The following is a 24351-nucleotide window of genomic DNA, read 5'->3' as shown; positions in this document are numbered from 1 at the left end:
AAATGAGAACATGTGTGAAAGGGTCTGGCACGGAGCAGGTACTTGATAAGTGAAGCTGTGATATCCTCATTTCCCGTGTGCAAGCCAGGGCTGGAACTGTGTCCATTAGACCTGCCACCCCTACCCCACCTCCACCACACATCACCCACCCTGGTTCTCCAGATATTTTCATCCAAAGCCTGGAAGAAAAGTATTGGCCTTATGCTACTGCCTACAAGGAGGTACCTCTGTTGGATGGAATGACTGAGGCCGCAGCCCTGGGCCCCACACTCCAGGGTGGGCCCAGCACCCAGGCAGCATGCCTCTGACTGCTCTTTTGAGCACTATGAACATTCTATTTTGAGTTGTCCATCTTCACTCATGTCCCAAAAAGCCAATGAAAGCAGCTGATGGTGCAGCCTCCATGTGCTGGCATCTTGGATGGGGCCTAAACTTGAACATCTCAGCATCCAGGAATAAAGGAAGGGCAGGCTCCTAACCCCCCAAACCCCAAAACACCCTGGGAGGCAAATGCCTTCTCTGCCACTTCGGCCAGGAGACTTTGTAACACAACTGTTCAGTCTGGTCTGAGGTTAAATTCATTTCTAGACTGATTTCAAGGTGGCAATGGGCCTGAGGTCTGCTACCAGCTGAAGCAAGGCCCCCAAGCCAGCCCCCATCAGGACCACCTCATCCTGACCTAGATCTAAGACCCGTAATATAAATTGTGGGTCTACTGCAAAGTAAAATATAAGGCCCTTTGTTGAAAGATAATTAATTTTAAGATAGAAACAGCAGAGCATTAAACCAAGCATGAGGCCATCCTGAACATGGAGCCTTGTGTGACTCATGGGTCACATACCCACAAAGCTGGCCCTGCCTAAACAATTTGGTTCTCTGTGCTCTTTCAAAGCTGGAGTGACAAGCCATCCCAGAACCACTGTCCTCTCTGTGGGCAGAAAAAGGGAGGAGACCAAGAGGTCTCAACCACCTAGAGAGAAGGTGGGTTGGCCCCATGGCAGAGGCCAGGATGCCTGCAGGGTGACTTGGTTTTTTCCACTTACTGGGAAAACAGCTCAGAGCATGTCTCCTGTGACCAGAGGATCGATGATAACATCATTATATATGGAGGCTCAATTATGACCTTTCTTTTCTGGTTCTAATTTTGCAACTCATTTTACACAGCAGGGCACGTGACCAGGATCTCTTTGGGTCTGAAATCCCCTAGGGAAACAAATGAACAGTTTCCCAAATTGTCCCCAGGGCAGCCTTCCTTCCAGAAGGCATCACAGGTGCCTGAGAAACCAACCCCCATGGCATCCTAAGGCTGACTTGTACCTCACAAGGCTGATGTGAGAATTTGGGGAGGTCCTGGGTGTAGACCAGAGTACCGCCTGGCTCATAATCAGCACTCAATAAGTTTAGATATTATTAGTGTTAGTCATAAATGACTCTTCCGTTTTCATATTTTTATTGCTTTTGTTGTTCTGCCAAATGCATTTGTTTATTCAATATTTCACCCATCCAAAATTGATATTTATGTTGTTCCTATGCCAGAAATACCTTTTCCCATATATGCCCCCATTCCTTCAGTCAGCCTCCTGATATGTCCCATGCAGGCCATGAGGAAGGAAGGCATGGGTCTGCCTCCGAGGTCTCACAGTCTGCTGTAGGGATTGCCACTTTGACAATGTACCTGTACCCACAAAAAATATTAGCATGTGCACACCAATATAGAGATGTATTCATAAGTTTTAGACACAGTTGTCCCTCCATATCCATGGGGATTAATTCTATGATCCTCTCTGGGAACCAAAATTCATAGATACTCAAGTCCCTGATATGAAATAACATAGTCTTTGCATATAACCTATGCACATCCTCCTGTATACTCTTTTTTTTTTTCTTTTTTCTTTTTTGAGATGGAGTCTTTGCTCTTGTCACCCAGGCTGGAATGCAATGGCACAATCTCAGCTCCCAAGTTCAAGTAATTCTCCTGCCTCAGCCTCCTGAGTAGCTGGGATTACAGGCACACACCACCACATCTGGCTAATTTTTGTAGTTTTAGTAGTGATGGGGGTTTCACCATGTTGGCCAGGCTGGTCTTGAACTCCTGACCTCAGGTGATCCACCCACCCAGGCCTCCCAAAGTGCTGAGATTACAGGCGTGAGCCACCTCACCCAGCCAATGTAAATCATTTTTGAGGAGGATGGCAACGTAATTGAGACGTGTTCTTTTTATTTAATTTATTTTAATACTTTATGTTTTGGTTTTTTTTTAATTTGTATTCTTTCTCTGGAAGAGAAGCTGTTACATTTTTTGCAAATGAGTTCAAACCCCACTGATACTCTTGATTTTGAAATTTTTAAAGAGTTTAAACAATCTACTTCCAGACTTTTTAAATGCACATAGATATGAGATGTGATAGAGTTGGAGCTCGTTTTCACCAACAGCCTCACATAACAGTCACAACATTTCCAAACATTTGTTTTCAAAAATCAACTTTTCCCCCGGAACCTATTCTTAAAATTACCATTACGTCCCACACTGCATGTTACTTTCAAAAAGCGATTATTTCCTCCCCTTTTGCTAGGAAGTCAGTTTATTTTCTCTAAAATATTTGTTAGGTAACATATTACTGACAACCAATTGTCATCACAGAACAGTTCAAGTTTGAACAGTTGTCTATCAATTTAAAATGCAGAATTCACCTTCAAGCTTGACAGCTTAAGCATATGGCCAAAATACGTTTATGGTGACTCCCCATCCCATTACAAAACACGAATTCTGCACTTGTTGGTCCTGTTTTGGTAACACTCAGCACATTGATGGTATCCCATCACAGATTGCGCACTTCTGTGTTTGCTACAACTCACCCGTAAGTGATACAGTGAGGGAATTCCATTTATGGTACTATGTATGTATTTTTACCCAGTCATCTTTTTATTCTAGTCAAAGCAGTAACTTATTAGTGAGGACATATCCATGGTTTTTTTCCAAAACATTATTTTTACCAAAGAATTAATTTTCTATTGAGAATATCTTCACTGGTACGTTTTTCTTTCTATGGTACATACACACACATGGCAACTATGTAAATTTCATAACTGAAACAATCTAATAAATAGGCTAAGATGTGTTTTTTTTTTAATCTATATTGTATCCAGTTGTCCAAGGCTTCAAAATTTGTTCTAACACTTGGCACTGTTTTCTATCCATCTTCCAACAGTGTGTGCAGAGAATTACCTATTCTTTTTGTTGCTGTATGATTTTCCTTGTTTTATTTTAGTCATTTATGGCATGTGGCTCTTCACTAGTAAGGAACCAAAAGAAAAAGAGGAAAACCTGTAAATATTTATCATCACATTTAGTGAAGTTTTGAGTGGTGTTGAATTCAGAACAACAGAATTCAGAACAATAATTCAAGGTGTTGAATTATTTCAAATGTTGCTTTTAAAGAGTATAGTAAGGCTGGACACAGTGCGTCACACCTATAATTGCAGCACATTGTGAGGCCAAGGTGGGCAGATCATCTGAGGTCGGGAGTTTGAAACTAGCCTGGCCTACATGGTGAAACCCCATCCCTATTAAAAGTATTAAAAAAAATAGACGGGGATGGTGGTGGGCACCTGTAATCTCAGCTACTCGGAAAGCTGAGGCAGCAGAATGACTTCAACCTGGGATGGGGATCCAAGTAAGCCAAGATCACACCACTGCACTCTAGCCTGGGTGACAGAGTGGGACTCCGTCTTAAAAAAAAAAAAAAGTGTAGTACTTTGTCACTATGGACTGAATGCTTAGTTTTTAAATGTCTTGCTAATCCATATGGCCTCATTAGCTTATATCGGAATGTACCACTGCACCTGGGAGTGGGGGTTATCGTTACTAGAAGAGGTCCACATAAATCCATATTCGATATAGACTTCTTGATCATTTCAATGTTGTGTCTTGTCAGATCCAATTAGATCGTCATTGTTTTTCTCTCACAATGGAGCTATGAAGGGTCCTTACTGTCTGGGGACTTTATCTGACAACCTGTTGTCAGACAGATTTCAAAGTCTGGTTTTGTTACTTGCTAGTTCCAGGACCTTAGAGGACGATCATGACAGCACATTAGAAGGGAACAAGTAAGCAAAGGACCCTTTCAACGCCCCTGTGCTGGGTCTACCCTGTCAACTCTCAGGAGACTGCCCATACAGTATGTGACAGGTGACACATTAGTGAGGGGACTCTTTCCATGAGTGGTGGAATTTTATTCCATCCATGAATAAAGTATTAGGAAGGCTAACTTCTTATTTTTAGATTTAAAAAATCCATCTAAGTAGAACATTTAATATTTTCTTCTTACATCCTAATGAATCATCCCACATACTCCAGATTGAAGATGCCTTCTCTACTAAAATGTCCAGGGAGCAATTTATCAAAGTAGATTGTAGAGTTATCACTACAATCTGTCATTTTAACCCTCTTGCAACCCAGTGCATTTTCCTAAATGAGAGAGGATGGCCTGAAGTTAAAGCTGGCGCCTGGACCCCAGCTTCACTAGGCATGACCAGGGAAATGGCCCATGGGGGAGGGGAAGCAGATGTCATCTGTCCTGGGTAGTAGCCACAAATACTTGAGAACTTCTGTGCTAGACAGAGAAACTAACACATAAACAAACGTAGTGAATGCTGTCATAAAGATACATACAAGGGCCTGCATGAGGCAGAATAAGGGAAAATTCAAGAAGGCTTCAGAGCAGAGGTGATGGGACCTTTGAGCTGAGCTTTGAAAGAAGGTCGGAATGTCAATGAGAGAGAAAGCAGCCATGCCACAGATTACAGCATCTAGGGAGCTAGGTAGTGAATGGTGAAATGTTTGGGAAATGTCAAGATTTTCAGAGTTGATCAGAAGGAATGGAGTGAAACTGGCTTCTATTACCCAAGGAGATGCCTGCCTCCGGTTAGCATTGTGCAGTGTTTCCATTAGACAGAATTGGGGATGTTTTATTTCTCTGGTGAGAAATGGTATCTCCTACTGTTATCCTCCTTAGTACTTGGGTCTGGAAAATTGTGAAGAAACTTGAAAGCCATGTTAGAGAGTTGGACTTAGTCCAGGATGCATTTGACAGTATCTTACAGGCAGGGAAGTGGCATGATTAGATATCTCCCACAGCACTGCTGAGGATATGCTGAAATACAGTCCAAATTCCACTGGCATCGAATCACCTGGAAAGCTTGTTAAAAAGCCAGATTACTGAGCCCCACACCAGATCTTCAGAATCTGGATTTTGGCCAAGGGTTGCATATAGACAACAATTTGTATTTCAACAAACTCTCCAGTTAAAGTTTTTCCTTATTTATCACCCAACTGCCTCCTCCCCACTCCGAAACAACTCAGGCACACATTAAAATCTGAGAACATTAAAATTGAGTTTAGGGTCCTCTGGGCTGGAATGGCAGCCCCTTCAGGAGATGCACTCACCTTGCTCCTCCCCAGCACCTGCCAAGTAACCTTCCAGTGGGAGCCTAAACCAGGAATAATGTCCAAGCCGTCACCTGCCCCCACCCCCTCCTAAAGTCCTCCTGTACTGGGGACAGGCCTATGGTGGACCTGAGGAGGGCACATTCTCTGCTCCCTGGAACACAACATGTTTTCAGCTATCCAGACCCAACTTCAAATAGCACCTCTCAGCAGGGCATGGTGGCTCACCCCTGTAATCCCAGCATTTAGAGAAGCCAAGGTGGGAGGGTTGCTTGAGGCCAGGAGCTCAAGACAAGCCTGGGCAACATAGTGAGACCCTATCTCTACCAAAAAAAAAAAAAAAATATATATATATATATATATATATATATATATACACACACACACACACACACACACACACACACACACACACACACACAGTAGCACCTTCTCCTTGATTCCTCCTCCAGCTTCTACCAGCCAGGACCACTGCTTCCTTTCCAGCCTTTGAATTTGTTTATTACCACGACTGTACATGAAAAACTTAATAATACTGCATATGAGCTTCTTTTCTTTCTTTTTAAATGGAGTCTTGCTCCTTTGACTGGGCTGGAGTGCAGTGGTGCAATCTCGGCTCACTGCAACCTCTACCTCCCAGGTTCAAGTGATTCTCCCTCCTGAGAGGTTGGGATTATAAGCATACACCACTACATCCTGCTAATTTTTGTATTTAATTAATTAATTTTTTTGAGACAAAGTCTTGCTCTTGTAGCCCAGGCTGAAGTCCAGTGGCACAATCTCGGCTCACTGCAACCTCTACCTCCCAGGTTCAAGTGATTCTCCTGCCTCACATCTTCCTGAGTAGCTGGGACTACAATCACCAGCTACCACGCCTGGCTAATTTTTGTATTTTTAGTAGAGATAGGGTTTCACCAGATTAGCCAGGCTTGTCTTGTACTCCTGACCTTGTGATCCACCTGCCTTGGCCTCCCAAAGTGCTGGGATTACAGGCGTGAGCCACTGCATCCAGTCAGTTTTATTTTTTATTTTAAATTTCCTCATTGTTTAAGACACTTTATTTTTTAGTGTCTTAAACTAAAGATACAGGGTTTCACCATATTACCCAGCCCGACCTTGAATATCTAGGCTTAAGCGATCTACCTGCCTTGGCCTCCCAAAGTGCTGGGATTACAGGCTTGAGCCACCACACCTGACCTGGTTTAACAAAAGTGGATTCCTGGGGCTCATCTCAGACCAAATGAATCAAAACTGTCAGGGGTCAACATCCTTCCTGCCTCTCCCAGGCCTTGCCTCTGCTGGCCTGTTTTCTCTCTCCTATGCCCAACAGAGATGCTGGGATAAAGGCCCCTCAACTGCCTGTGTTCATGAAAACCCATCACTGCAACTGGGCTGAAAAAGTTCAGAAGACCATATATTTGCCATTTTATTAGTTTTAAGATGGTCCCTACCTGGGCAAATTGTTTTCTCTGGTGGAAGTAAAAACAACCACTTGTAGTTTGGCAAATGTTGATTTTTTTTCCAACAATAATCCTATGAGATATCATTAGCACCATTTTATATGTGAATATACTGTGGCTCAGAAGGTTTAAGAAATTTACTTGTGATTCTAAGTCCCATGAGTTTCCTATTCTCCAGTCCTTGGAGGCCAGGTTCCAGATGAATGTAAAAACCTTGATCTGGAGGTTAAGTACCTCTCCTTTCTACCTGGGGACAGGTGTGCAGGAAGAACTCATGGCCCCACCTGATGCTGGGCAACACTGTAGTGAGCCCATGAGCATCAGCCTGCATTTTATTTCAGGTAGTTTTTATACAAAAACATCTTGATGAGGCTTTTTTTTTTTTTTTTAGATGGAGTTTTACTCTTGTCACCCAGGCTGGAGTACAATGGGGCAATCTTGGCTTACTGCAACCTCTGCCTCCTGGGTTCAAGTGACTCTCCTGCCTCAGCCTCCTGAGTAGCTGGAATTACAGGCTCCACCACCAGGCTGGCTAATATTTTTGTATTTTTAGTAGAAACAGGGTTTCACCATGTTAGCCAGGCTGGTTTCGAACTCCTGACCTCAGGCGATCCACCACCTCGGCCTCCCAAGGCTTTTATATTAGAACTTCAGACAAAGGACTGGAGATGAACTGAGTATATGTGGAATATATATAATATGTACTGAATACATATAATGTAGATATAATTAGATATGTTAATTGAACAGTTCTCATTTTCACTTGTTGCATAAAATTCCCTTGACTGAAAATTGTTATTCTTATTTTTAAAATGAGGAAACTGGACTCACCAAGATCAGATGAATTATCTATGGTCATGGAGTTAGCAAGTGGCAGAACTAGAATTTAAAGCCTGACTGTTAATTCTGTACTCTTGAAATAAAAAGACTAACAATAACAAGTGTTGGTGAGAGAACTGGAGAACTGGAGTTCTGTGGGAGAACTGGAAACCTTATACCCTGTTGATGGGCATGTAAAATGTCACAACCACCTTGTAAAACAGTGTGGCAGTTTCTTCTAGAGTTAAATGCATTCTTAGCATATGACTTAGCAATCTTATTCATAGCTGTGTATCTAATAGAAATGAAACCTATATCTAACACAAAGACTATATACTATGTTGATAGCAGTTTTGTTCCCAATAGTTCAACACTGGAAACTACCAAAATGTCTAATGATAGGTGAATAAAATAAACTGAGGTATATCTGTACAATGGAATACTACTCAGCGACAAAAAAACACAATGAAAAAGACTCACAATGTGGTTGAATCTCAGAAATGTTAAAGAAGCCAAACACCAAAGAGTACATATTCTGATTCCATTTACTGAATGTTTTAGAAAAGGTAAAACTAATCTGTAGGGATACATGTGCAAGAATTACATTATAAAACAGGCTGTTTTAAAATCTCTGTTTGACATCTGAGAAACTGAAAGGTCAAATAGCTTCTCCAGGATTACACAGCCAGAAAACAGTGTACCGGGGACAGGCAAGCTTGTACCGGAGCTTGTCTACCTAATCTCCAGTCCTGAATCTGGACCTACCCTTCTCCTCTTGATCTTGTGCTGTCCTATTTGACTTTGCTCATTTTTCTGGCTCCCTCTTCTCTTTGGGAAGGCATCCACCTACTTTGCCCACAGTCTAAGCCTGGGCTTACTGTTTCCTTCTGCAAGTAACTTGATATCCTATAAGGCTGACGTCATTTGGAGTTTTCTGCTTTTGCTCTACATCTTTAATTTCACTTGATATTCCCCTTTCGCATCTTTGCTGTTTTCTCTCCAATCTCCTAATGCTCCTGCTTGCTCTCCTCCAATCTTCTCTCTTGCTTCCTGCTGGTCTCACCCTGTCTACATCTGTACCTTGCAAACTTTTTTTTTTTTTTTTTTGAGACCCAAGTCTCATTCTGTCACTCAGGCTGGAGTGCAGTGGTGCAATCTCAGCTCACTTCAATCTCTGCCTCCGAGGTTCAAGCAATTCTCATGTCTCAGCCTCATGAGTAGCTCACACACCACCATACATGGCTAATTTTTGTATTTTTGGTAGAGACAGGGTTTCACCACATTGGCCAGGCTAGCCTTGAACTCCTGGCCTCAAGTGATCCTCCCTCTTCGGCCTCCCAAAATGCTGGGATTACAGGCATGAGGCACTGTGCCCAGCCATTAGGTGGGAACTTCCTGTTAGGCTGAGATTCTCATAGAAACATACTCTTTGATAAGGAAGCTCTGGCCCTCCTAAGGTTGGCAGATTTAGGGTGACAGGATGATCAGTTAAATGTCAGTTTCAGGTATATAACAATTTTTAGTATAAGTAAGTCCCAAATATTGCATAGGACACACTTACACTTAAAAAATGGTTGCTTATCTGAAATTCAAGTTTAACCAAATGCCTATTTTTTGTCTGGAAACTCTAGGCCCTCCCGATATGCTATCATTTTGGTAAAAAAGGAGAGGGTTTTGACAGAAACTCCAAGAAAACAATCTCCCTGGGGAGGAAAGTAGGCTGGCCCTGCAGGGTTTCTTCACTCACCTGCCTCTCACGGTGCTGATCTGCTTTCAGCCTTGATCCCTAAGTGTTTCCTCTTGGTCTCCCTGGCGCCCTGCCCTGTCCTTCATCTCCTTAACTCCTGCCACCTTTCCTGGTCTCCTACCCACTCATGTTGCTCCAAGCAGGTGACTTGATCCACTTTCTCTAGCCTTACACATATTACACCTTCTCAACTCCAACTTGCCTTTGCTCTAGGTAGAGAGCCTGCCCAATCTGGAAAGGCCCTGGGACTCACCATGCTGAGATCAAAGCCCTAGTCCACAAGACATCAGTGCATTCCAGTAATCCAGAGGCTTTCACTCTTCCTTGTTACTACCTACTATGTGTGAGTCACATGCATAGACCCAAATTCATTGCCAGGGTGGAAGCTGAACAGGTTTCTGATCTACTAGGTGGTTTTCAAGTGGCCACTGGACAAAAGGACTTAGCAATATATCCTCAGTTGGCAAGGGGCAAAAAGGGCCTATGTTCAGTTTATGTCAATAAGATTCTGGTAATTGTTCTGGCAAGGAACAAAGGAGATCTTCTATTAAGCTACCTGGTGAGAGATTTTGCAATTCTATTTCCTTTAAGATTTGCAGGCGCAAAACATGCGTAAATGAGTTGCTCTTTGGAAAGCTAAGCGAAAAGTAGTTTGTGGGCACAGTTGGCTAGTTTATAGCCATAATACTTCAGAGGGAACAAAGCAAGCATTTAAGTTTGGTTTGGACATTGGTCCAGAAATAAAGGTGGGATCAATCAATCGGTTCATCAATATAGCACCATTTTCCTGTAGGAACAGCAGTAAAAACCTATCTACCCAGTTTTAGGAAAGACACACAAAACAAACAAGAAAATCCTGTTCAAGTCTGGGCTCAGTGGCTCGTGCCTGTAATCCCAGCACTTTGGGAGGCAGAGGCGGGTGGATCCCTTGAGGTCAGGAGTTTGAGACCAACCTAGGCAACATGGTGAAACTCAGTCTCTAATAAAAATACAAAAATTAGCCAGGCATGGTGGCAGGTGCCTGAAATCTCAGCTACTTGGGAAGCTGAGGGAGGAGAATCACTTGAACTCAGAGGCAGAGGTTTCAGTGAGCCAAGATCGCATCACTGCACTCCAGCCTGGGCAACAGAGTGAGATTCCATCTCAAAAAATAAGGAAAGATGATTGGAAGAAATCACACCAAATCCCAAATCAGAGGTGAAAAAGTGAACTAATCTTAAAATCACAGTACTATTTTATTCACGTGTGTACCCCAGTCCCTTCTCACCCGCTTCTTCCAGGATAGTCATGATAAGGGAAAAGGCCAGGGGTCAGGTATAGAAAGCAGACAGTGTTGCAGGTGTGAGCCCCGGCCCAGCTAAAGAGTTGGACTGACTTTCCCAGACTGTGTTCCAGATGTTAACATGTGTGCCAAGGTCAAAAAAGCTTGGAAAACTCTGCTTTCAATAGCTTTCCCCTGGAAACACACACTGCATTTCTTAAAGATGCAGAGAAATGTTAAAATAAAGGAACCTGCTGAACTTCATCGGGTCCTGTATTTCCCATCTTTATTGAGCAGAGCTCCTTCTTGACGCAGAGCATCCTACAGAGATGCTCTGTTCTGCATTCTGCATTCTACGGAGACATTCTGTCCTGTGGAGCATCAGCTTGGGAAACACAGACTGCAAAAATCATTTGTCAGGAACTTCCCCGGCCTCTCACTGCCATCCTCTGACCGGCTTGCCTTCCTCCATGGACTCGGGCCAACTTAAACACTTAAACCTAGTTCTGTTTTAGACAGGAAACCTAAAAACAGCCTCTGCTGTATGCAAGGCTTAGTGTCAGGCTCCATTCTTGATATTCTTGGTCTCTTGCCTAGACTCCTTCTGGTTTTTCTGCCCAGTCTCTGTTTGTTGCTAGATATGAGTCCCTGACCATTTTTCCTGGAGAATTCTGAGCCTGGCCTCTTAAAACCCAGACTTTGGACCTGACCTGCTTCTTCCAGGTGTGCCTGTTGGTTGGCACACCTTTACCAGCTGCTCCCTCCCTTTCTGGGTGTGACCTCTGATCTGCTGGTTTCCAGTACCTGTGCCCCTCCCACGTAGAAACATCCTGCCCCTCTCCTGGGCATAATGTCTCCTCCCTCCAAGGCCAGCTCAGCAATCTGCACACTTTTGTAGGTTAATCTTCAGATATTTTCTAAAGAGTTGCATTTTTTGATAATAAAATAGGCAATGACAAATTGCTGGTAATAAATCTGTCAGGGCTCAGGTGGAGTCTCTGCTGGATAGCAACACTGTCTCCAAGGTAGGTGACAACTCCAGCGTGTACAGTGGCATCAAAAGAATTGGAGGCAGACTATTTACATGCTGCTCCTAGACCTGTGACCTTTAACCTTTAACCAAGATCCTGGTCACAGCCCATCTTCTGGGGCAGAAGCTCTCTGAGCTTCCATTTTCCCATCTATAAAGTGAGGATACTACCCATCCCTGGCTACCGTAAAGGAGGCATTCAGAGGATTAAGATGAAATAAAGTACTGTGGGCTCTTTAAAAGTGCACATTGCCAAAACAATGCAAGATGCTTGTTATCAGTGCTTTATGACCTTGTATCTTTCTGTCCACATCACAGGCTCAGAATGGGGCCAGAGTGAGGCTGTTGTTGATTTATTTAAAGACACAAATACATGTTTTTCAAAGGTTGACTCTACAAGTTTAAGCTATGAAGTGGTGGTGACATCACTGGCCACACCCCCATCCATTCCAGTGAAATGAGAGTTTGTGTGAGTGAAGTGACCCATTCAGTTGCTGCTTTGGCACAGAAGCATGACCATAAACCAGCGGGGGTGACCGCTGTGCCTAGGGAGGTTTAATTCCCTCTCTGGCTGAGATCAGCATCATGCCCAGGGTAGGAGGAGTCTGCCCGCCAGCCCCCACCAGAGAACAAGCCACAGACAGGGTGATGAGACAGCAGAGTGGGAGGGATGTAGCACCCCTCAGAGTCAACATTGGGAGAGGGAGTGACAGCATTTGCTCTGAAGTCAGAGGACTCTGATTGGAGTTGCAGCCCTGCCACTCACCAGCTGTGAGACCTCAGACATAGGACTTAGTTTCTCGGGCTCATCTATTTCTTTCAAATGGTGGTAATGGTGCCTACTTCATAGGCTGAAGTGGCAGCACTATCAAAACTGCCAAAGCCCTGTATGAACGCAAGCTGGAGTGGTGCCGGTGAGGCCGCAGAAGTGGTGGAGGCAGCAGCAGTAGTAAAATGCAGGTGGAGATGGAGGTGTTGTTGGTAGTTTTTTATAGCTAGGATTCCAGAAGAGAATAAGTGAGTGTGTCTCAAACCACCAGAATTAATATCTAAGCTAGATAAGAAACTTGAACCTCAAAGAGCCCAGAAGATGGCAAAGACCCCTATAGCAAAGTGATCATTGGCCTCCTAGGTCCATGGGACTCTCTTGCCCACTCCCTGGAGTTTAGGCAGACTTTCATCACAGCGGGCACACAGTACAGTCTGCAAGAAAACCTCTTTACTGGAGGAAAGTCCCAGGGCACCAGCAGAGGGAGGAGGGGCAATGCTCGCTCTCTTTCTGTCTGATGCTGCGTCGCTGGACCACAGAGCTCAGGAGGCTACAGACAAGGCTGGGATTTGAACTTGAGTTCCAATCTACAATCTTACACTTTCTGGTGAAGCCACCTTCAGCCTTTCTGACAGCCGCTTCCAAGTGAGGCCCAGGAGGGACTTTAACAAGATCCTTAGGAGATTAATATGCACATTAAAATTTAAGAGGCACTGATATCAAGTGCTGTGTCTGGGCTTAAAGTCCCTCATTGGTCTCTGGTGTTCTTTTCTCCACAGTATTTAACTGAATATTCATTCCTGTTCATTCAATAGATATTTACTATGCACCTGCCTCATGCTAGACACTTGAGATACAACAGTAAATAACACTGACAGTCTAGGTCCTCAATAGAGCTTATGGCAATGTTGTCAAAAGAAGTGAAAACCAAGATCCTGGTCACAGCCCATCTTCTGGGGCAGATGCTTACCTGGCTGAACTCTGAGATGCCCAGAGCCCTGGACATTTATCATGACATCTTCCCCTGAAGACACCACACCTTGTTGAACAGCAAAGCACAGAAAGGTGTTTAGGCTGCAGGTGCTGGAACACAGTGAGCACATTATGTGGAGCTGAAATGCTATAAGGAACATGGCTGTGCTTTGAAGGACAGACCGAAGTAAGCATCCAGAGTGATTCAGCGAGTTTCGAGTGCAGGCACATAACTCCACCTGTTATCACAGCCATGTAGCCACAACATGGGAAGCCTCATCATTTGGCTCTAAGCCACTATTTGTAAAGGCATAATTGCCCTGCTGACACTGTACAGGCATACTCACACCCAGAGAAAAAGAGAGAGAGAGCCAGAGCTGTCTGTCTTTGCAGATGGACAGAGGGGAGCCAGAACATAACTCAGCCTGCTGGTGCCCAGAGAGAGAGAGTTAAGCTGCTGACCCTGAAGGCAAGGGAGAGTCGGCCATGCAGCTCTGTGTGGGTGCAGCCGGAGTAAGCAGCCTAGATGGAGCCGACAGTGTGAGAGAGCTGCTGAATAAAGTCATGTCTTATTTAGATGCTGTCTCTGAGTGTTCTTCCGGCTCTCTGCCACCCCCCACCCTCCTCGGACCTTAGCTGGGGCTGGACCTTGACAACTGCTGAGCTGGTGCTAAGTGCTTTTCCTCCTGGCCACTGCCCTCCTCCTCCTGGCCCTCTCTCTTCTCTACTTTTTCTCTCCCCTCCACTTCCTTCTCCTCTTCTAGAATTGTCTGACCCCAAAGAGGCCTCCTATATTCTTTCCTACCACATTTTTTCCTGTTTCTTCCAGAAACCTCCACATGCACTTTACCAGTCTACACAGCAGAAACAACTGGGCATGCAACAGCTCTCAAGAGTTTCTGTTTAAAGCCAGGGTGACACACACGCCTCACACACAGCACTTAGGAACAGCTATAGTTTTGCAACATTGACTTTTCCTTTTGAACACTCTAGCTCAAATGCATAGTTGAGGCAAGCCAATCATCCGCCCACAGGCGCCAGGACGCTGGGAGGCCTCCAGTTCCTCTGCTCTAGGAAGATTAAATACAGCTGGGATGCTCTGCTGTGCCAGGCAACCCTGCAGCTGAATTACATTTTGAAGGTCCAAAGGCCCTCCCCTTGCTCTGGCAGATTCTGCCAACAGCAGCAAATGCAGCTCAAACTCCTGTGGGGACAGCGGGAGAACACGGAGCAAACAGGGCTGTTTGAAGCAGCAGAATCCAAATTCATGCCTTGGCTACGAGGCAGAAATTTTAGAAACGGATTCCTACAGAGGGGAATACATCACTGAGTTGTCTCGAACTTGTGGTACAAGAGCGGAGGCTGCCCAAGTGCCCAGGCCCACAGTCCACCTCGGCTCCTCCCAACGTGAAACCAGAGCTAGACTCTTTATCCTCGATCAATGTTGTGGATAAAGCCCAGATCCCAACCTCTCCTGTAATTGCGATGGATATTGTGTGACCAGACTCTGTGCCCAGAGGACTGAACTTGATCTCCAGGATAGAATATCTGACATCGATTCTCTCTTACTAAGAAGAAAGAAAGAAAATTGCCTCTAGTTTTCCAAGTGAAAGAAACTTAGCTGGACTCCCTCTTTCTAAGCCCCCGTTTATAACAAAGCTAACATGAATGGACTAATACATGTATACCCCGAGGCATTTGGGGTTTTAAGTTCTGGGGTACAAGTGCGGGAAGTGCAGGTTTGTTGCACGGGAAAATGTGTGCCATGGTGGTTTGCTGCACCTATGAGCTGATCTCCTAAGGGTTAAGCCAAGCATGCATTAGCTACTTTTCCTGATGCTCTCCTCTCCCATTCCCCTCACAGGCCCCAGTGTGTGTTGTTCCCCTCCCGGTGTCTACGTGTTCTCATTGTTCAGCTCCCACTTATAAATGAGAACATGCGGTGTTTAGTTTTCTGTTCCTGCATTAGTTGCTGCATTTGTTTTTTGTTTCCTGCTGAAAATAATGGCTTTCAGCTCCATCCATGTCCTGCAAAGGACATGATCTCATTCCTTTTTATGGCTGCCTAGTATTCCATGGTGTATATGTACCACATTTTCTTTATCCAGTCTATCATGGATGGACATTTGGGTCGATTCCCATGTCTCTGCTGTCGTGAATAGTGTTGCAATGAACATATGCATGCACGTGTCTTTATAATCTGCTCCCTCCTCCCAGTCCACATGCATTATAGAGGGCTGGAGTCCCTCTCTTACTTTGAAAACCCAAATTCCAGAGGCTCTGTATTGCACAATTCCAGCCCTATAATGCAAGTGAGCTGGAAAGAGGGAGCAGAGAGAATGAGGGGTACTGACTCTGACTCCCAGTCTTCTCCATGATGCTGCAAGTGTGTCCTCTCCTTCATCCTCATCACTGAAATAATATTTGTGAGTAACACATGATGATTCCATTTTATAGCTGAGGAAAGTGAAGGTGAACAAGATGAAGAGACATTCTCTTGAAAGAGCCGAATTTACATAGCAAAGTCAGGACTCAGAGCCTAGTTGGCCTGATTCCAAAGTGCTTTCCACTACAACTCATCGTGTTCGAGAAGCCAGCAAAGTTTCAGAAACCTCCTCCAGGGAGAGCATGGGCAGGGCCAGGGACAGGAGAGGTAGACGTGTAATTAAAGCTCGGAAAATCCATGACATCACTGGAAACTATCCGACTGATCATTCACCCCACGTTGTTTCCCAGCAGTGGAACTGAGGCTCAGGCATTGGCAATCCTGCCTCCTGCAGGCCCCAACACCTTTCATCATCCAGAGCCAAGTCTGTGTAAGAGCATGGCCAGTCTTGGATGCTGGTGCTACCCTTCCAGCCACACATCTATTGCAACAGACGCCACATGTCCACCAGCTGCCTTTACACCAACCCGGTCATCACCCTAGGTCCTGGATAGCTACTTTTTTGAGGCCTGGAGTCACTGTGTATTTGGCTGGTCTCCAATCTGAAGCCTTACCCTCACCTCCCCCAGCAACAAGTCTTGTGGGAAGGAAGTTGCCCAGGTGCCACCGCAAGAGACTGAAGGCATGATCTGTCCCAGTACCATAAATAACTAATTACTTAGATATAGCAATGATACCAAATATAAATAACTGATTACTTAGTTACTGCAATGACATGTCTGATTACTTATAGAAATGATATGTCTGATTACTTGTTATAGAAATGATACCAAATAGATATTAGATTCAATCACATAATCAATTATATAATCTTATTACATCATTCTCTATTAATCTTTAGTATTATAGCTTGGAACACTTTAGTCTTACAGTATAGACATAATCGGGTGAAACATAATTAGGAACTGAAGGGACATTATGAGAAGTGATCAGGAGGTGAGAGTAAATGCCTTGTGGTAGCGCTAGTGCCTGGGAAGGCGCCTGTTACTTAGCAGGCCATGACGGGGAGTTTCCCTTTCACTGGGGGAGTTCAGAGAAAACTCTGCTTTGCCCCACTCTTGAGGAAGGCCTGCCATTAGCCAGGCCGGCCCGCAGACCTCCAGGGGCTTAAACACGTCTCCGTGGTGCTGTGCTCCGATGGTCACCATCCTTGACCACTTTCACGTTCCACTTGCCCACCCAATGCTCCCTTGTAAATTCTTAGAGGTTGTGAGAAGAATCGAGGAATCCTAAAAGCCTTTGAGCTCTCTGATAAATGCATAGAAAGATACTGACATATGTGCCTCCCCTCCTTGCAGCAGCTACCTGAGAGGGAGGGGCCCTCTGTACTGTACCCACATGGACCCCTGTATTGTAAGAATGTGATTTGCTTGACCCCTTCCAATCACATCAGATAAGTCACTCTCCTGAACCTGCCCCCCTGCCTTGTATACAATAAATATCAGCAAGTCCAGGCATTTGGGGCCACTGCTGGACTCTGCCCCTTAGTAGCAGTGGTCCCCCGGCCCAGCTGAATTCTTTTCTCATCTCTGTGTCTTGTGTCTTTCTTTTCTACAATCTATCATCTCCACACACAAAAGAACACCCACTAGACCCTGCGGGGCTGGACCCTGCAAAGTCTGACAGGCTTTCAGGTAGTTACTTGACTACCCTTGTTTCTCACCAATGCAAGAGACTCTCTCTCCTGTGTCCCACAGCTGGACTCCGAAAAGCCCATATCATTTTTCAAACTGATGTAGACAGTGATTTTTTGGCTACCTCCCTCAGAGTCCAGCTCCACATATGGGTCGCCCCTCCTCCCCCAGTGCCTTCCTCCTGTTGCCCTTCTATTTCCAACCTTGTCCCTGTCTCCACTGCCACGATGCCTTCCAGCCCAGTCTATCTGAGCTATTCCTGTTCACAGGTACTGACACAGTGACTATGACGCACTAACAGAGGACTGATGCATTATTTAGCATAAATGTGCAAAATAGACGTCTAGAACGGAACATTCCCTGCCCGACAGTAAGAATGGAGTTACAGGATTTAATCACAGCACTGGGACAATTTATGATCTCTCCTCAATAACTTTCCATTTATTGACTTTAACAGGACACATCTAAGAACTCAGGCATTCTTGACCACATGTCATCTCAATATCTCATTCACCTTCCCATCGCTGGAATCACACAGCTCTAGGAGGGGCAGTTGTGAAATGAAAGCCTGAAAGCCCAATCAAGTGGGTGGTGCTTGTATCATAACATCCAACTGCACCACCTTAGAAAGATGTGCTGTCCCATGTGACCATGGCGTGCCACTGGTGGAAGATGAGTTATAAGAGGTGTGAGAAGCCAGGCAGGGTGGCTCACACCTATAATCCCAGTACTTTAGAAGGCCAAGGCAGGTGGATCAGGGAGGTCAGGAGTTTGAGACCAACCTGGCCAACATGTTGAAAACCTGTCTGTATGAAAAATACAAACATTAGCCAGGCATGGTGGTGCTCACCCTGTAATCCCAGCTACTTGGGAGGCTGAGGCAGGAGAATTGCTTGAACCCAGGAGGCAGAGGTTGCAGTGAGCTGAGATCGTGCCACCTCACTCCAGCCTGGGTGACAGAGCAAGACTCTGTCTCAAAAAAAAAAAAAAAAAAAAGGTGTGAGAGGTGTCCAGTGCACTGTGAAATCTGCAGAACCTGAATTGCTCATTGAACATGTTTGCTCGTGCAAGGCAGCTGTGAAGGGCATTACCCAATAACCAGGCAGCAATCAATAACTCCCTGTCAGCAGGGTGGCTGGAATCTGTGGCATGTACCCAAGAGCATAAAAGAAAGCTGGCCAAGGAGACCAGTATCTACCCTGGCCCCGCCTGCACATTAGACATTGAGGAGCCTGAACAGGCCTGCCTAATCCCCTGTCTCTCAATGCCCCATCCTCTGTTTCCTACCTGTTGTCTGTCCTTCGCTTCTCCTTCTAGATGAGCTTTTTCTTCCCAGGAATCAGGGTGCAGTAGAAAGAGGCCTCCATGCTCCCAAAGCCAGCACCCCAGAGAGGCCAGGACATACCTCATCAGCCTCCCCATGGCCCTCACGAAGCCCAGAGAGGCTGCCAACTCTTGCTTACTACCCTTTTCACCTTTCACCTGGGCGGTGAAGAGCGTGTTTCTATGAATCACCTGGAAAGCTTGTTAAAACACAGACAACTGGGCTCCATTTAATTTAACAGGACTGGAGGGAGTCTATGAATTTGCATTTCTAACAAGTTCCCAGGTGATGCTGACACTGGTGCTGGGACCACAGTAGGAGCACCACCCTGCAAGACAGTGCCTGAGCCCGCATTGAATCTGTTGGGGGCAGGGGACCCCTTCACCATCCTACAAAACTTGACTGTCTTGAGCCCAAGAAGGAGCTAGACAGGAGAATGCATCAAGAGCCCTTCTGTCTCATTCAATCCAAAACATCATTCACCGTGAACAGAGGCCTGGCTAGAATACTGTCCTTGGATTCTGTGTTAAGGCAATCAGCAATTAAATGAGACCTTTATGGCACTTTAATAACATACCATGTAGGACGGGCCGGAGAGAAACTTCCTGTGAAATCCACGCAGTAGCAGATTCCAGATTCTTGGCCTCCTGTGGATTACAAGGCTGGTGACTGCTGGGGGCCTGATAGCAGCAGCCCCACCTGGGGAAGGCATGCCCTGAATTTCCTTCTGGGGCCTTTTGGGGAGTTGCTGTTTCCTCATGAACCTGAAGCAGGCCTCTAGGCCTCCGTTTGTTTACAAAGCAAAAGGATTAAGGGGTGTCGGGCACTGGAGGTAGAGCAATTCTGCAGCCTGCTCTGGCCTCCGACTTTCTAGTGAAGAGAGGTCTGGGCTTGGAGCGAAGGAACACAGGTTCCAGGCCTGCCCACCTCTAACTAGGTATGTGACCTCAAGGAGTCTCTCAACAGCACTGTCTCTTTTTTCTGCTGTCAAAGCAAAAAATAAATCTGCCCTGTCAAATTTAATAAGTTATCACAATTGGCATAATCCTGCGGGGTGACATTATTTATTTGTATTAGTATTCTGTTTCCTAGGACAGGATTATTTACCCAAAACAGCCTCTCCTGGGTTCTGGAATACGAGTCCCCTCCATTCTCAATATTTTTTCAGTGGTATTTGTTTATTCATCAATCACTGGTTAAACCCTTCTCCTTGTCATGCCTGACACCAAACACCATGGTCCAAAATGAAACAGACAAGATTCTTGGCCCTAAAGAGCCTAGTGGGAGTGATAGCAAGTGTCGAATAATTCCATTTCAGCAGGATGTGTTCACAGGATGTGCAGAGAGAAGGCGTGTAGCAGAGAAGGCTATTTCCTACCCAGTATCAATTCTCCCTTCTTCCTTAGTAACCAAACTCCCAATATTTAGTTTGATATAAATCCACCTAGAATAGAGATGATATGTCTTATCCTCCCTAGCAGCTAGATGTGACTATGTGACTTAAGTTCTGGTCAATGGGATACAATTGGGAGTGGTGTGGAACTACTTCTAAGAAACCTCCTTAAATGGCAATTGGCATGTGCCCTTTCTTACCCTTTCCTCCATCCTGGTGCCTGGAATTCAGATGTGATGGCTGGAGCTCCAGCTGCATTATACACCATGAGGGTAGTGCTGTCTTTGAGATGACAGAGCAGTGAAATGGAAATGAAGTGAATTCCTAACAGCTCTGTGGAGCTTCTGTGCCAGTTCGGGCTATCTCCAAAATTTACTAATATGAGAAAAATAGACCTTTTTTTTGAAATGGAGTCTTGCTCTGTCACCCAGGCTGGAGTCCAATGGCACGGTCTCAGCTCACTGCAACCTCCACCTCTGGGGTTCAAGAAATTCTCATGCCCCAGCCTCCCAAGTGTCTGGGACTACAGGTGCATGCTGCCATGCCCAGCTAATTTTTGTATTTTTAGTAGAGATGGGGTTTCACCATGTTGACCAGGCTGGCCTCAAACTCCTGACCTCAAGTGATCTGCCTGCCTCAGCCTACCAAAGAGCTGGGATTACAGGCATGAGCCACTGTGCCCAGTTGAAAAGTGGACTTTGATGTTATTTTAAAACCACTATTATCTTGGGTTTTCTCACACATATACAACTGAGACAAGTTTCAACTTAAGGCCAAATGAAGTGGCCTAAGGACTTTGAACTTCATTCTACAGGCAATAAGGAACCTACCGAATAGACAGTTTATAAGCTGCGAAGTGACTTGATGTGGAAGAGAAAAAGGATGAAGGAATAGAAATGACCCGAGATTGAAGGAGCCTGTGAAAGCATATTTCTGTGGATGGACATGAGCAACTCTGATTTGGAGAGAAGGCTAATGAGCCTGGTTTTTGATGAGCCTAGTGGCATGCACCTGTAATCCCAGCTACTCAGGAGGCTGAGGCACAAGAATCTCTTGAACCCAGGAGGCAGAGGTTGCAGTGAGCGGGAGTTGCACTGCACTCCAGCCTGGGTGACAGAGCAAGACTTCATCTCAAAAACATAAAATAAAAAGCCACTTTTGTTAAGTATCTTTGAAGCAACTGCAATGCATCCATGTCAAAGAATCCAAAGGGAGCTGAAGGTGCAGGAACAAATCTTAAGAGAAGGCTAAGAACTGCAGCTACACATCTGGAATCACCCATGTAAAAAGGATAGTTAACATACTAGGACATGGACGAATCTTAGGACATTATGCTGAGTGAAATAACCAGTCACAAAAGAACAAATACTGTAGGATTCCACTTACGTAAGGTACCTAGAGTAGTCAAACTCATAGAGACAACAGTAGAATGGTGGTTGCTGGGGGCTGAGAGGAGAATGGGGAATGAGTGTTGAATGAGTGCACAGTTTTAGTTTTGCAAGATGAAAGAGTTTGGAAATGAATGGCGGTGGTGGCTGCACAATCAACTGAATGGACCTAATACCACTGAACTCTACATGTTTAAATGATTCAGATGGGCCTGGCATGGTGGCTTACACCTGTAATGCCAGCACTTTGGGAGGCCAAGGCGGGCAGATCACTTGAGGTCAGGGGTTCGAGACCAGCCTGGCCAACATGGTGAAACCCCGTCTCTACTAAAAATACAAGAAAAAATTAGCCAGTCATGGTGGTGCATACCTGTAACCCCAGCTACTTGGGAGGCTGAGGCACAAGAATTGCTTGAACCTGGGAAGCAGAAGTTACAGTGAGCCGAGGTCACGCCACTGCACTCCAGCCTGGGAGACAGAGCAAGACTCTGTTCCCTGCTCCCCCCAAAATATGATTGAGATGGTAAAAATTGCATACGTACATAAATGAAGGAAATATTGAGTAGCTTAACAAAGGACTTAACATTTGAGGGACAGCAGAAGGAAGCAATTCCTAAGAAAGAGAGACGGGTGGTCTGAGAGGCCGAAAGAGAGGGAGGAAAGATCTCAGGTCACAAAAGCCAGGGAGGGAAAGAATGTGTGACACCATTAGCAAATTTTTGGAAAGTAGCAATGCCAGAGGGTGGAGGAAGGGGGTTACTCAACAAATTCTAGCCAAATTGTCTGGATAACAAAGGAATCTCTGAGCTAGTGCTGAGTGCAAGAGCGAAACTGCAGGTGGTGACCATCTAAATTGGATTTTTGTCAAAGCTGGTCAAAGAAAATGTCATGTACAAGACTGGGCCTGCATGAAGAGCAACCCAGGCAACTATTTCATTGTATCATTTTCAAAGTAAAAGGCTGCCTGCATGAAGCACAATGGAAAAGCCATCAAATTAGAAGTGAGCGTCTGGGCTGCGGCAGAAACTCAGCAATGTGGAATAAAAAGCGCTTGCAGCAGGCTGGGGGAAATGCCAATGAAGGGGGAGTTAAAAGATGGTCCCACAGAGAAGGGATTCTGGAAAAGAAGCCTCATTGTCTGAAAACAGCTTCCTCCACTTAGAATCTGCGTGGGGAGGTGAATTTAACACATGATGAGTGTATGGTCACTTTAAGGACTAATTGAGGCATGTAGGAAAAAACACTTAGCTTAATATCTGGAAACAGAATTCCTCTTAGAGATGAAACTGTTTTGCCATAGCATAGTGCCTTTAGAAGCCTTGAGGTGGAAGGTATGTCTGGGAGCTTAGGCTTGTGGGAGGCAAGCTAGCAAAAGAGAAAGCTCAGTGGAGCTGCATCAGTGCAGGAGCAGGAGGACAGAGACGGGGCAGGCAGCTCTGCAGAGGCACCGAAGAACTTCTAAGAACAGAAGCTTCTCATAGGCCACTGTCTGCGATTGCAGTGAAAATGTACACCCTATGTCTCCTCAAACTTTAGCAAAGTAAGGAGGTTTGGGGGAAAAGGAAGGAACAAATATGACTTCCGTGTTGGTACAACAACCGGATAGCAATAAAGGCAGAGGCTCAAGGCAAGTGCAGGGGACAGGAGCTCACTGGAGAAAGGAAGCTGGAACCGGAAGTGACTGTGAGAATGACACCAAGAAGACCCCAAGCAGCATCTAGGGTATATTACCCTAAAGGACCAGCTTAGCTGTGTTGGGGTTTGGGATTGATGTAACCACCCATCTCTCCAGCAAGATGCCAGTCCTGTTTCCTGCAATCCCACATAACAAACCGTGAGGGTGAGGGGGTGGTCCACACTGTCAAGTAAAGCTGAGAGATCAAAGGGAAGGGGAACTAAGGGAAGATCATCAGGCTTGCAACTCAGCAAGTCAACACAGTGGAGACGAAATTTTCAGCAGGAGTGGGGCCAGGGTTGCTACATGCAGTGGTATGCGTTGTGCACAGCACAACGTCAGCACTCTACAGGGCACGTGATAGGGTTTGGCTGTGTCCCCACCCAAATCTCACTTTGAATTGTAATAATCCCCACATGTCAAGGGTGGGGCCAGGTGGAGATAATTGAATCATGGGGGTGGTTTCCCCTATACTGTTCTCGTGGTCGTGAATAAGTCTCATGAGATCTGTTGGTTTGATAAATGGGAGTTCCCCATAAATGAAGCTGGAAGCCATCATCCTCAGCAAACTAACACAGGAACAGAAAACCAAACACTGCATTTTCTCACTCATAGTGGAAGCTGAGCAATGAGAACACATGGACACAGAGAGGGGAACATCACACACCAGGGACTGTTGGAGGGGCAAGGAGAGGGAGAGCATCAGGACAAATAGCTAATGCATGCTGGGCTTAATACCCAGGTGATGGGTTGATAGGTACAGCAAACCACCATAGCACACGTTTATCTGTGTAACAACCCTGCACATTCTACACATGTATCGCAGAACTTAAAGTTAAATGCAACTTAAAAATAAAAACAAATGGGAGTTCCCCTGCACACACTCTCTTGCCTGCCGCCATGTAAAACATCCCTCTGCCCTTCCTTTGTCTTCCACCATGACTGTGAGGCCTCCCCAGCCATGGGGAACTGTGAGTCCATTAAACC

At 45.3% G+C, this 24351-nt stretch overlaps 1 long non-coding RNA gene across 2 annotated transcripts in view; it reads right to left on the bottom strand.

The window, feature by feature from the left end:
- LOC118147367 (uncharacterized) overlaps positions 1 to 24351 on the bottom strand; it is a 41685-nt gene that overhangs the window by 16018 nt on the left and 1316 nt on the right. The window contains exon 2 of one of the 2 annotated variants that reach the window (XR_013526709.1): positions 19486 to 19555. The exons of the other annotated variant lie outside the window; for it this stretch is intronic. This is a non-coding gene — a long non-coding RNA (uncharacterized LOC118147367). The remainder of the gene's footprint in view (positions 1 to 19485; positions 19556 to 24351) is intronic. 2 annotated transcript variants of the gene reach the window in all.

The sequence above is a fragment of the Callithrix jacchus genome, chromosome 14 (assembly GCF_049354715.1).
Source record: "Callithrix jacchus isolate 240 chromosome 14, calJac240_pri, whole genome shotgun sequence".
NCBI lineage: Eukaryota > Metazoa > Chordata > Mammalia > Primates > Cebidae > Callithrix > Callithrix jacchus.
The sequence above is the reverse complement of the archived record's forward strand: the minus strand, read 5'-3'. Positions and strand labels throughout refer to the sequence as shown.